Source organism: Trachymyrmex septentrionalis, unplaced genomic scaffold, assembly GCF_001594115.1.
Source record: "Trachymyrmex septentrionalis isolate Tsep2-gDNA-1 unplaced genomic scaffold, Tsep1.0 scaffold159, whole genome shotgun sequence".
Taxonomy (NCBI): domain Eukaryota; kingdom Metazoa; phylum Arthropoda; class Insecta; order Hymenoptera; family Formicidae; genus Trachymyrmex; species Trachymyrmex septentrionalis.
The window spans coordinates 173667-185172 of NW_017304747.1; the positions used below are offsets into that span (position 1 = coordinate 173667).

Below are 11506 nucleotides of genomic sequence, written 5' to 3' on the forward strand. Positions count from 1 at the left end.
ATTTTTCTTGATTATCTAAAAGACTGGACGTGATGGAATGAAACAGTTTACGAATTCGGATAGAGTGATCCAAAATCTATAAGAAATCTACTCTGATTTGAGTTGCTCTCCATAAATTTTTTTATGATCCTATGTTATTATAATATATTAATGTATTGTACCTTGCCATGGCCATTGCTTGAAGTTTTTGTCTGCTAATAAATTTTGTCACAAAGTGATGTTACAGTGTAAAATCAGACTCTGTGAATGCTAGCAAACATAGCACAGTTACTAGCGTCTTCCATAAAAAACCATTTAATTGGCTAAATTCCGCTAAATCCTTAAACTGTGGAAAAATGAATCTTGATAAATATCCCACTTTTTATTGCCAAATAATAATGGATCTCTCTCGTCTCCAGATTACTACAACATAATAATTACCTTAGAACGTGCATATTATTTTATATTTGTTTTAAGAAAAATATTTATTACTTAATAAATATTTCTTTTAACATACAGTTTTTTTTGACAAAAATGTTAATAAGGAAAGATATATTTAGGCTGGATTAAATTAAAGTAAATCTCAACAAGAGATACATACGCGAAGTTTTGCCATCTCTTCTCAATTATTGAGAGAAATGTAGGTAAATTGAAGAAAATGCTTCTCCACTTGAAACCGGTGAAAGGACGCTGCCAAACTAGGTCACTGATAATTGACATGATATGCGAAGAGGAGAAAGAAATATAAGAGCAATACGAGATATTAATGTTATGAAGCATTTTATGCGATATTCTGGAATAGTATGCCTAATATATGAGATGTAGATTCTTTTATGGCGGGTGGAAACCTTCGTCTATGTAACAACCAATTTTTTTCACGTACTAATTGTTAACCATCCAAAATAAATAATTCATAATATGTACATGTGTTGAGAAATAAAAGTATGAGAATTACATTGACGTAAAAAATATTAACATTGTATATCTAAAATTATAAAGATATGAATTATGACATTAAACTTTTATTACGGTCTTTCCTTAAAAATTCGGCATATAAATTTAAAAGTTAAAGAAATTGTTTACTCGATTTCTTAAAAAATAGAGAGAATATATAAACATATCAATTTCATTTAAAAAGATCTATTTATATATGATAATAAAATTTTTATAAGTATTTTCTTGAAATTTTAAATATTATAAATAAATAAAATATAAAAATAACAAGTGATAGTTTGTTTTCAAAATACTCATATGATATTTGCAAAATTCATAATTAGGGATGTACGGGTTTTATATTAAAACATTAGTAAAAATATAAAAATTTTATAAATTGTTCTATTAATACATTTGAATATCAGATAAATGATTTTCAAAAAATCACTCAAAATCCTTGAATTCCTTTGGAAAAGTCTCTGAATGTTATTGAAAAAAATTCGGTCTGTAGTTCCCTTTACATATAGGATAAAGAGGCTTCTCTTGTTTAACTCATTCTATGGTTTATTAGCATTATTCGTTTTGTCTCTCGAGAGCTGCTCGGAGTTGCTCTGAAGGAATTCAGTACTTGAAATGTACGAGGGCAAGTCAATAAATTTTTAGAAAAACATACAATAAAATACATTTTTTTTCATCGATTCATTTTTATTTCTCAACATAGTTTCTTTTCAGCTTGATACACTTGATCCAACGATTCTCCAATTTTTTCAAGCCATCCGAATAATATGATTTGTCCAACTCTTTAAAATAAGCCTCTGTTTCGGCGATGAGCTGCTCTCTGATAGCAAATTTCTTTCTTCCGAACCATTTCTTCAGGTTTGGAAACAGAAAATAGTCGCAGGGGGCTAAATCTGGCGAATATACTGGATGGGGAAGCAATTCGTAGCGGAATTCGTTGAATTTGGCCATCGATGCCGGGCACGTGTGAACCCGTGCATTGTCTTGATGGAAGAGCACTTTCTTCTTCGTTAAATGAGAATGTTTTTTCTTTAAAATATTGTTGAAACGGTCCAATAAGGCTGCGTAGTAAATTGCCATTGATCGTTTGCTTTGACGGACAGTAATCGATATGAATTATACTACGTGCATCCCAAAAAACTGTGGCTTTCCGGCCGACTTCACGGTCTTCGCCTTCTTCGAAGCTGGTCCGTGACTGTTCCTTCGTCTCGGGTGTAAAGTAATGGATCCATATTTCGTCCACAGTAATGAATCGACGCAGAAATTCATCTGGATTACATTGAAACATCTCCAAACATTGTTTTGAAATCGTCACACGGTCGTGCTTATGGTCCACAGTGAGCAAACCGGCACCCATCTTGCCGATAGCTTTTTCATACCCAATTGTTCGTGCAAAATTGAAATCACTATACCACGTGATATGCCTGTGGCCTCAACAGCTCGCGCACTTTCACTCGTCGATCAGTCAAAACAATATCGTGGACTTTATCGATGATTTCTGGCGTAGCAGCCTCAATTGGATGTCCCGAACGAGGTGCATCATATGTGGATATACGACCATGTTTAAATTTATTCACCCAATTGTATACAGTCGCAAACACTAGTGCAGATGCGCTATGAACATTATCCAACTCGGTTTTGATTTCTTTTGACGTTAAACCTTTCATATGTAAATGTTTGATCACTGCACGAAACTCGTTTTTTTCCATTTTGCAAAAAATACGAAGGTTGTCCGCTTTAATCATTTACAGAAATGAAACCACGCGATGAATTCCGCTCAAAATTTGACAGTAATCAGCTGAAAGATGCTACTTGTCAAAAAGTAATGTGACATGACACTGCGAATGCCCTCTGACAGATTTTCTAAGAACTGATTGACTTGTCCTCGTAGAATTTAGCCCTGTTACACAATAAAGTCTCAATTCGTAAGTCGTAAGAAATTAATCATAATCGATTATTTTTATCATATCCTACTATGATTGGCCAATTTCTTATGCTTTACAAATTGTGCGAGTCTATTGTGTTTTTTTAGTCCCGTTCTACAATAGATTGCATGTCGGAATTGAATATCGCTAGTCGCTTATCGCGTGTTGTATGTCGGGTATGACTTTCCAGTCTATAATTGTGTCGTAAGTCGGAACAATGGATATTGAAACATTGAGTATTTGTTCAAATTTATTATTAATTTGGACGCAAATTATAAAAATGAGATTACTTTTAAGAAAACGTATTCCATCTATATAAACTATTTTATTGTATGCAAAATAGAGATTATGTTCCATCTAATCGTCGTCGTAAGAATTGAAAAGATGGGAGTTGACCATCTTCCATTCCGACACCGACAATCGATCGTGACAATTTTATTCGACAGCCGACAATCCATTGCGCATGCGTACGATGCCCGACTCCGACATATGAACTATTGTAAAATGGGTCTTAGGCCCGTTCTACAATCAGTCGTATGTCGATGTCAGCTGTCTCTAGTCGTTTGTCGTATGTTGTATGTCGCACATGAATATTTGCTATTCTACAATTGAGCCGTTGATTGAAGTCGAAAGGTCGGAACAAATGTAATGAATGATTATTGAATATACCATATATTCAAATTTATTATTAATTTTACGCAAATTATGAAAATAAGATTACTTTTAAAGAAACGAAAAAGAAAGGAACAAGGAGATGATGGGTAAAACCTCATATTACCACAAATATGAGACAGAATTTTGGTGCGCATTACGCATTATTTATATAGTGTAAGACACCAACACGAATACGTGTATAAACTTCCGAAATCGTAACGTTTCAAAAGGGTAGGGAATATTGTCGGGATCAATCCGAAGGAGGGATAATCTATGGAAGAATTCCGTGGAAGGAAAGGGTCTAACTTTAACGTCGTGTACAACGATATTCACTGTTCAGATCCTCTTTATTGTAAATCTGGTAACGGATTGTGTCCTGTACAAATGTATCGCTATGTATCTCTCCCCTTTTGCCCTACTATCACAATTCACCCAATCCCGAAAAAGTATTGTCGATGGACCAATGACAAGGCACTCATATGCGGTAATGGCGGGTTGATCGGAACGCCGTCAGTGATGAAACGCGAAAACTAAAACTTATACCAGGTGTACAAGTATGAAATGCGGATTTGAGAAAACAGATGCGCATCAATGCAGTGTGTGGTATAAAGATTTGACTGTTATGCCATTTTGAAGTGTCACCAACAAGTGTCAGACGCGCACGAGTGATAAATTGAAAAAGTGTTTGCATAGTGTTGTGTTGCTGTGTTCGATATATCGAAATTTATACCAAACGAAGAGCATTCGCGGACAGCATTAATTTTTTGTTTTCATTTGAAGAAAACTGCTGCTGAATCATACCGATTACTTCGAGAAGCTTATAATGAACATGCTCCATCGCAAGATATGTGTGAACGATGGTTTCGGCGTTTTAAAAGTGGTGACTTCGATTGCAGACAAGGAACACGGAAAACCGCCAAAAAGGTACGAAGATGTGGAATTGCAAGCATTGTTGGACGAAGATGATTCACAAACACAAAAACAACTCGCAGAGCAATTGAGCGTTAGTCAACAAGCTGCTTCCAATCGCCTACAAGAGATGGGAAAGATTCAGAAGACCGGAAGATGGGTACCGCATGAGTTGGACGGCAGGCAGATGGAGAGGCGCAGAAACACATGTGAAATTTTGCTTGCACGATACAAAAGGAAGTCGTTTTTGCATCGTATCGTTAGTGGGGATGAAAAGTGGATTTATTTTGAGAATCCCAAGCGCAAAAAATCATGGGTAGACCCAGGCGCACTATCCACATCGATCGCAAGATCGAATCGTTTTGGCAGAAAGACGATGCTCTGTGTTTGGTGGGACCAGAAGGATGTGGTCTATTATGAGTTGTTAAAACCTGGTGAAACGGTTAATGCTGGACGTTACCAACAACAATTGATCGATTTGAACCGTTCGCTGCTTGAAAAAAGACCAGAATACAAAAAGAGACAACACAAAGTAATTTTTCTTCATGACAATGCTCCATCACATATGGCAAAACCGGTTCGCGACATGTTGGAAGCACTCAGCTGGGAAGTTCTACCCCATGCGGCTTACTCACCAGACTTGGCTCCTTCCGATTACCACTTGTTTGCATCGATGGGTCACGCACTTGCTGAGCAGCGCTTTGGTTCGTACGAAGATGTGAAAAAATGGCTCGATGAATGGTTCGCGGCAAAGGGGGAAGATTTTTACTAGCGTGGTATCCACAAATTGCCCGAAAGATGGGAAAAATGTGTAACTAGCAATGGAGTATACTTTGAATAAAGCTCTTCTTATCATTCTTCCGAATTTAATGTGTTTTTTTTTGGAAAAAAATCCGCATTTCATACTTGTATACCTGGTAATCTATGACTGAAAGAGCTATCTTACGATACTTTCAAATAAATGATCATGAAGAATTTTTTAAACTTACAAGGATGTCAGTAACACAATTTGATTATTTATATGATTTACTAAAACCAAAATTACGGAAAAAAAAGTCATAGAAAACCTTTGCCAACAGAGATTCGTCTTGCAGTCACATTGAGGTTAGTTTATTCATTATATTCTCTATTGCAAATATTGTTAATACAATTTATTTATATTTTATTTGTTTCCAAAAATATGAAATGTATCACAAATTTAAATTTATTTTTAGCTTTCTTGCTCATAGAGATAGTATGGCAATTAGGGCATTATTTTTTTAAATAGGAAAATCGATTTTATATAGCATTATTCTCGAGATTTGTGATGCTATATGGGAAGTATTACAACCAAGAAATCTCCAATAGGAAGAGGATGAGTGGATAAATATTTCAATGATATTGCAAAAGACTTCAATGATATTTAGGATGATCTCAATTCGGAGCAATCGGAAAGCACTGCCAAATTCAAGCTCCACCAAATTCGGATAATGCTATTCATAATTATGAAGGCTCTTTTAGTTTAATATTAATGATTATTATGGATGCTCGTTATCGCTTTATTTGGGTTGACATAATTGGACATTATGGTAAATTTAAACTATACAATCATTACAAATAAAATCTATTTTAAAGAAAAAAGAATGATGAAAAATATGTACGTACTTATTTATAGGTTCTCTAAATGACGCTGAAATCTGGTCAAATACTATATAGCAAATACTATATACGTAGGCTGCTAGAAAAGTTTCTGCAATCTAGTACTTCCAGTGGTGTCAACGTTCTGCTACTATCATATTCGTAAAATTAGACGTTTTTAACCTATAATTCAATTGACAATTTGTACCCAAGCCAACGTCACCTGAAGCAGTTGTTGAAACATTTCGTACACTGATACCTGAGGTTACAGCCTTAGAGTGGAAAAAATGCTTCGAAAATTGGTTCGAGCGTATGCAAAAATGTATCGATCTTAAAGGCGAATACTTTGAAAAACAATAAAGCCATTCACCGAATTGTATATGTTTTTTTTCATATTGTTTGCAGAAACTTTTCCAACAGCCTACGTAGCATATACAATAAAGCAAGCTTTCGAAAATAATACTTTATCTATACCAGAAGCACGCCCTTTACCTAATACGAATTATCCAATGCCATTTATTGTACTATGATTGGTGACGAAGGTTCCCACTAAAAACATATTTAATGCATCCATATGCAAGAAGAAATATACAAAATATTCAACAAAGAGTATTTAATTATCGACTTTCAAGAGCACGTCGAGTTGTTGAGAACGCTTTTGGAATTCTTGTAGCACGATGGCGTATATTACAAAAACTTTTAGTTCAGAAAAAGTAGATACTATAGAGAAAATTGTGCAGGCTATAATTTGTTTACACAATTACATTACGAGCATTAACTTAAATAATAATAATTATTTCAATACAAAAGTGGTGGATTAAGAAAGAGCAGATGAAATAATACTTAGAAATTAGCGAAATTAAGTAAAAGGAAATGCTATCCCTTTAGGAAGAGTCGGTGCAAACGTTGGTACGGCTGCAACTATAAGACAAAAAGAAATTCTCGCTCAATATTTTAATTCAGCAGAAGGAAGCATTCCGTGGCAGTGGCAACGTATATAAAAAATTTTATTTTTAATAAAATTTTTGCTTTATCGAAATATTAAGCCAAAGATTTTTTCTAATAATTATAATAATTATATATGTGTTTAATTTTTGTACTTTTTTATTAATAAAATTAATTGTATATGAAACTTCGTAAGTTTTCATAATTGCTATCATGTTTTTAATGTCATCGATTCATACAAAAATATTTTTAAAAGATATTATTTATACACATAAAAATGTTTTAATTTCTCACATATTATAAAAACATAGAAAGTAGCATTTGTAATATTAAACTTAAAATGTAAATTATAAAAGGAACTTTATTATATAATATTATATTTGAAATTATAAACAGTCTTGCACATATCACTTTGTAAAATATGAAATATTAAAAACAGCAAATGAAACTTAAAATATCTTTATTCGCGAAACATAATAGATATAGAAAGTCTTAAGTATTGACTAATCACAATCGCATGTGAGAAGAATAATCAGTTAATAATAATTGAAACAATTTCTTAAGGCTTAAGACTTACTATACTTATCGGTCGCGTTCAGTAGACTTAACTGTTGCGGAATAGATCGGTGAGCGCTCGCTGCTATTGAATGATCTAAAAAAATACATCAATAGCAGCAAGCGTTCATAGATCCGCCCGACAACAGTTGAATCTGCTGAACATCACCATTGTGTTGACTTATGAAAAACTATATTTAAGATTAAGAAGATACTTCGATAAAAAGTATTAACAGAGTTTTAACATTTTAATGTGTAAAACACAAAAATAAGACAAACAAAATATAGTATAAATACTTTTGTAATATTGCTAAATATTATCACTTTGTTTAATATATTTAAAAATAAAAAAATACGTTATATCGAAAGTTACTTTCTAATATATTCTCTGTAACTTCTTTGCTTATGGCCTTTCCTCATATTTTTAAACGCTTTGGAGAACTTCTATAACATATTGCGTTTTATTTCTTGAAGGAACATATTTCAATCTTTCTTCGATAGCTAACATATAACCATCTTTTTCACAACGGTTTTGATTTATTTGTTACTGCTTTTTACAGTCACAGATATTGCCTCATTTGCTTCTGTAAACTCGCGATTAATTTGGTCATCATTATTCTTCCGACGTTTTGCAAATCCATCCATTTCTGGCTTTATTTTTTTAATATGTTTAAATGTTGGTTGATTTTTCGAATTTATTGAATTGAAACTCGTATTTGGTTCTGAAAACGTCCCATTGCTAATACGTAGGCTGCTGGAAAAGTTTCTGCAAACAATATGAAAAAAACCATGTAAAATTCGGTAAATGGCTTTATTGTTTTTCGAAATATTCGCCTTTAAGATCGATACATTTTTGCATACGCTCGAGCCAATTTTCGAAGCATTTTTTCCACTCTAAGACTGTAACCTCTGAAATCAGTGTACGAAATGTTTCAACAGCTGCTTCAGGCGACTCAAATCGCTCATCACGCATCTTATTTTTAATGTTTGGGAACAAAAAGAAGTTAATAGGTGATAAATCAGGTGAATACGGACAATGAGTCATCAATTCGACATTATTAGTGGATAAAAAATCAACGGTTTGACGTGCTATGTGACAGCTGGCGTTGTCATGATGAAGGATGATGCGACGATTTCGGTTTGTTCTACGCAATTCATTTATGACTTCTGGCAAACAAATTGTTGTATACCAATCAGTATTTACAGTCCTTCGATCCTCTAAAGCCACGGTTGTCATATGTCCGGTAACCGAAGAAACAAGCAATCATTTGCTTGGCAGCACTGCGTGAACGAACAACTTTTGTTTCGGTTTATTTTGAAATACTCAAACAGTGGATTGTTGTTTACTTTCGGGCTCATACGAATAAATCCATGTTTCGTCCCCAGTAACGATGTTGTAGACCAAATTTGACCGACCTCGGTTGAATTTCTTGAGCATTTCTTTGCTCCATTTAACACGAGCCTGTTTTTGAGCTTTGATCAAATTGTGTGGGATCCAACGACTGCAAAGTTTCCGTACGCTCAAGTCATCATGTAAAATCGTATGTATTGCTTTCATGTCAATGCCTAAGAATGTCTGAATCTCGCGGTATGTTATACGAGTATGCCGGTCTCGCTCAATCATTTCACGCACGGCATCAACATTAGTGGTAACAACAGACGTGGATGGACGACTTTCACGGAATTCATTACTAAGAAAGGTACGTCCACGCTGGAATTCGGCAAACCAATTATAAACAGTCCTATTGGATGGTGCTTCATCCCCAAAAGCCAAATGAAGTCGATCGATGCATTGTTTCGGAGTTAGATTACATTTGTAATCATAAAAAATCATTGCCCGAAAATTTTCACGCGAAATTTCCATTTTCTTACAAAATAACTTCTTTTAAAATACTATGCAAACAAAACTAGTTGGCTTGGGTACAAACTGTCAATTGAATTATAGGTTAAAAACGTCTAATTTTACGGATATGATAGTAAAACGTTGGCGCCACTGGAACTACTAGATTGCAGAAAATTTTCCAGCAGCCTACGTAGTACTGCAAACAGAAAGTGTAGTAGCAGACCTATTTAAGATTTCTTTATCAATTGTGATGTTTTCTTCACTTTCGATATCTAATGATGATTCATTTTCTGTAAATAATTCGATATTGTTAATTGACATCAACATAATAAAAATAATACTTTATTTAATTAATATATATATCTTGTATTGGTTTAATGAATCCACTATAATTGTGATCTGACGGCGAAGAAATAATTAAATTATAAAATTGTTTGAGTAGTGAAGGATTTGTTTCGAGTGATAACCTTTGTAATTGATTTTCTTGAACAAATGATGTTTTTGTTCTGTAAGTAAAATTATAATACAAATAGTAACAAGTAAAAGAAAATAATCATAAAACAGGATTAGGAATATTACTTGTAATGTCGCTACTTTTGCTATTATTTTTTTATTTATATATATAGTAATAATGATTTGATATATATATAATGACGTTACAATTTTTGATGGCAGAATTATAAAGCCAGGGTTAGAATAGTCACTTTTAAAAAGTTATTAGCAATTACCTTCCGCATTATAAATAAACTTTTTATTAAAAATAATGGCGTTACTTTTTATTAATCATTACGTAACGAGTCAATATAATGCGTTACCTTTAGTAACAAGTTATTTTTCTATGAATAACACATAATGGTAATGAACTATTTTTCAAAAATGACTATTCTAATTTTGGCTTTATAATACGTCATTAAAAATTGTAACGTTATTATTAAATTATTATTATAAACAATATATAAAACAAGTAATGGTAAAAGTAATGACTTTACCAGTAATGCGTTACTTTTCATCTTTAAAAAAAACATAAAAACTAAAGACTAACCTTCGGTGAGCTATATGAAGAATTAAGAACAACATATTTCTATATAACTCCCATTCCTTTGTTGGTTCATTGGTTCATATCCAGAACCAGACAGTGATAATTTCTGTCGTCTATTTTCTCTAGTAAACATGTCTCTTAAAGATGATCACCGTTTCTCAATTCTTTCAGCTACAAAAGAATTAACAGATAAAGGTTGATAAACAAACTCTAGCGAATTAAATCATACTTAAGAATGCCTATAAGGGCTGACACTGGATGAATTCGTGTATATAAATTTATTCAGATTTAATAACTATAATATACGTTTCGATCATCGTTTTAATCCTTTTCAATATTATAAAACTAATTAAATCAATACATAGTATAGTCGTTAGGTAAGTGGAGTCGCATTATTTTACAATTACATGTGTTGTCCATATGTGGTTGTGTTGATGTCATTTTAATGACATCGAGCGAGCAATATTATTAAAAGCAGCGTTACAAGTGCTTATCATTTAATCTGGAAATTAAATGTATATTGGTACTCGGACTTGTAACAAATTTTACACAACCACATATGGACAACACATATAATTGTAGAATAATTGCAAGATCCACTTGCTTGACGACTATTATGTATTGATTTAATTAGTTTTATAATATTGAAAAGGATAAAAACGATGATCAAAACGTATATTATTCAAGTTATTAAATTTGAATAAATTTATATACACGAATTCACCCAGTGTCAGCTCTTATAGGCATTTCTTAAGTTTGATACAAAAGAATTAAATTACAAAATATTTTTATATTAAACAATAATAATTTAACAAAAAAAATTACCGACATATTTATGTCATAACAATTTCTCAAATTTGTAGATATTTTTTGCCACAGATCTTTGTATATCTATATGTTATATCTGCATAAAAATATCTGTTTAGCCATACACAAATGTGTTCGAAGGTTATGTTTCATCTAGTCATAGTCGGAAAAGATGGGAATTGACCATCTTCTATTCCGACAACGACAGCCGACTTGTGACAACTTCATTCGACAGTCGACAATCCAGTGCGCATGCGTACGAAGCACGACTGATTGTATACA

General features: G+C 32.9%; 2 pseudogenes; one reads left to right on the forward strand and one right to left on the reverse strand.

Annotated features, from left to right (window-relative positions):
* The first annotated feature begins 5342 nt into the window (after window positions 1-5342).
* LOC108745909 lies at window positions 5343-6565 on the forward strand (annotated as a pseudogene).
* A 1507-nt stretch (window positions 6566-8072) lies between these two features.
* On the reverse strand, window positions 8073-10858 carry LOC108745910 (annotated as a pseudogene).
* Between the last annotated feature and the right edge of the window lie 648 nt (window positions 10859-11506).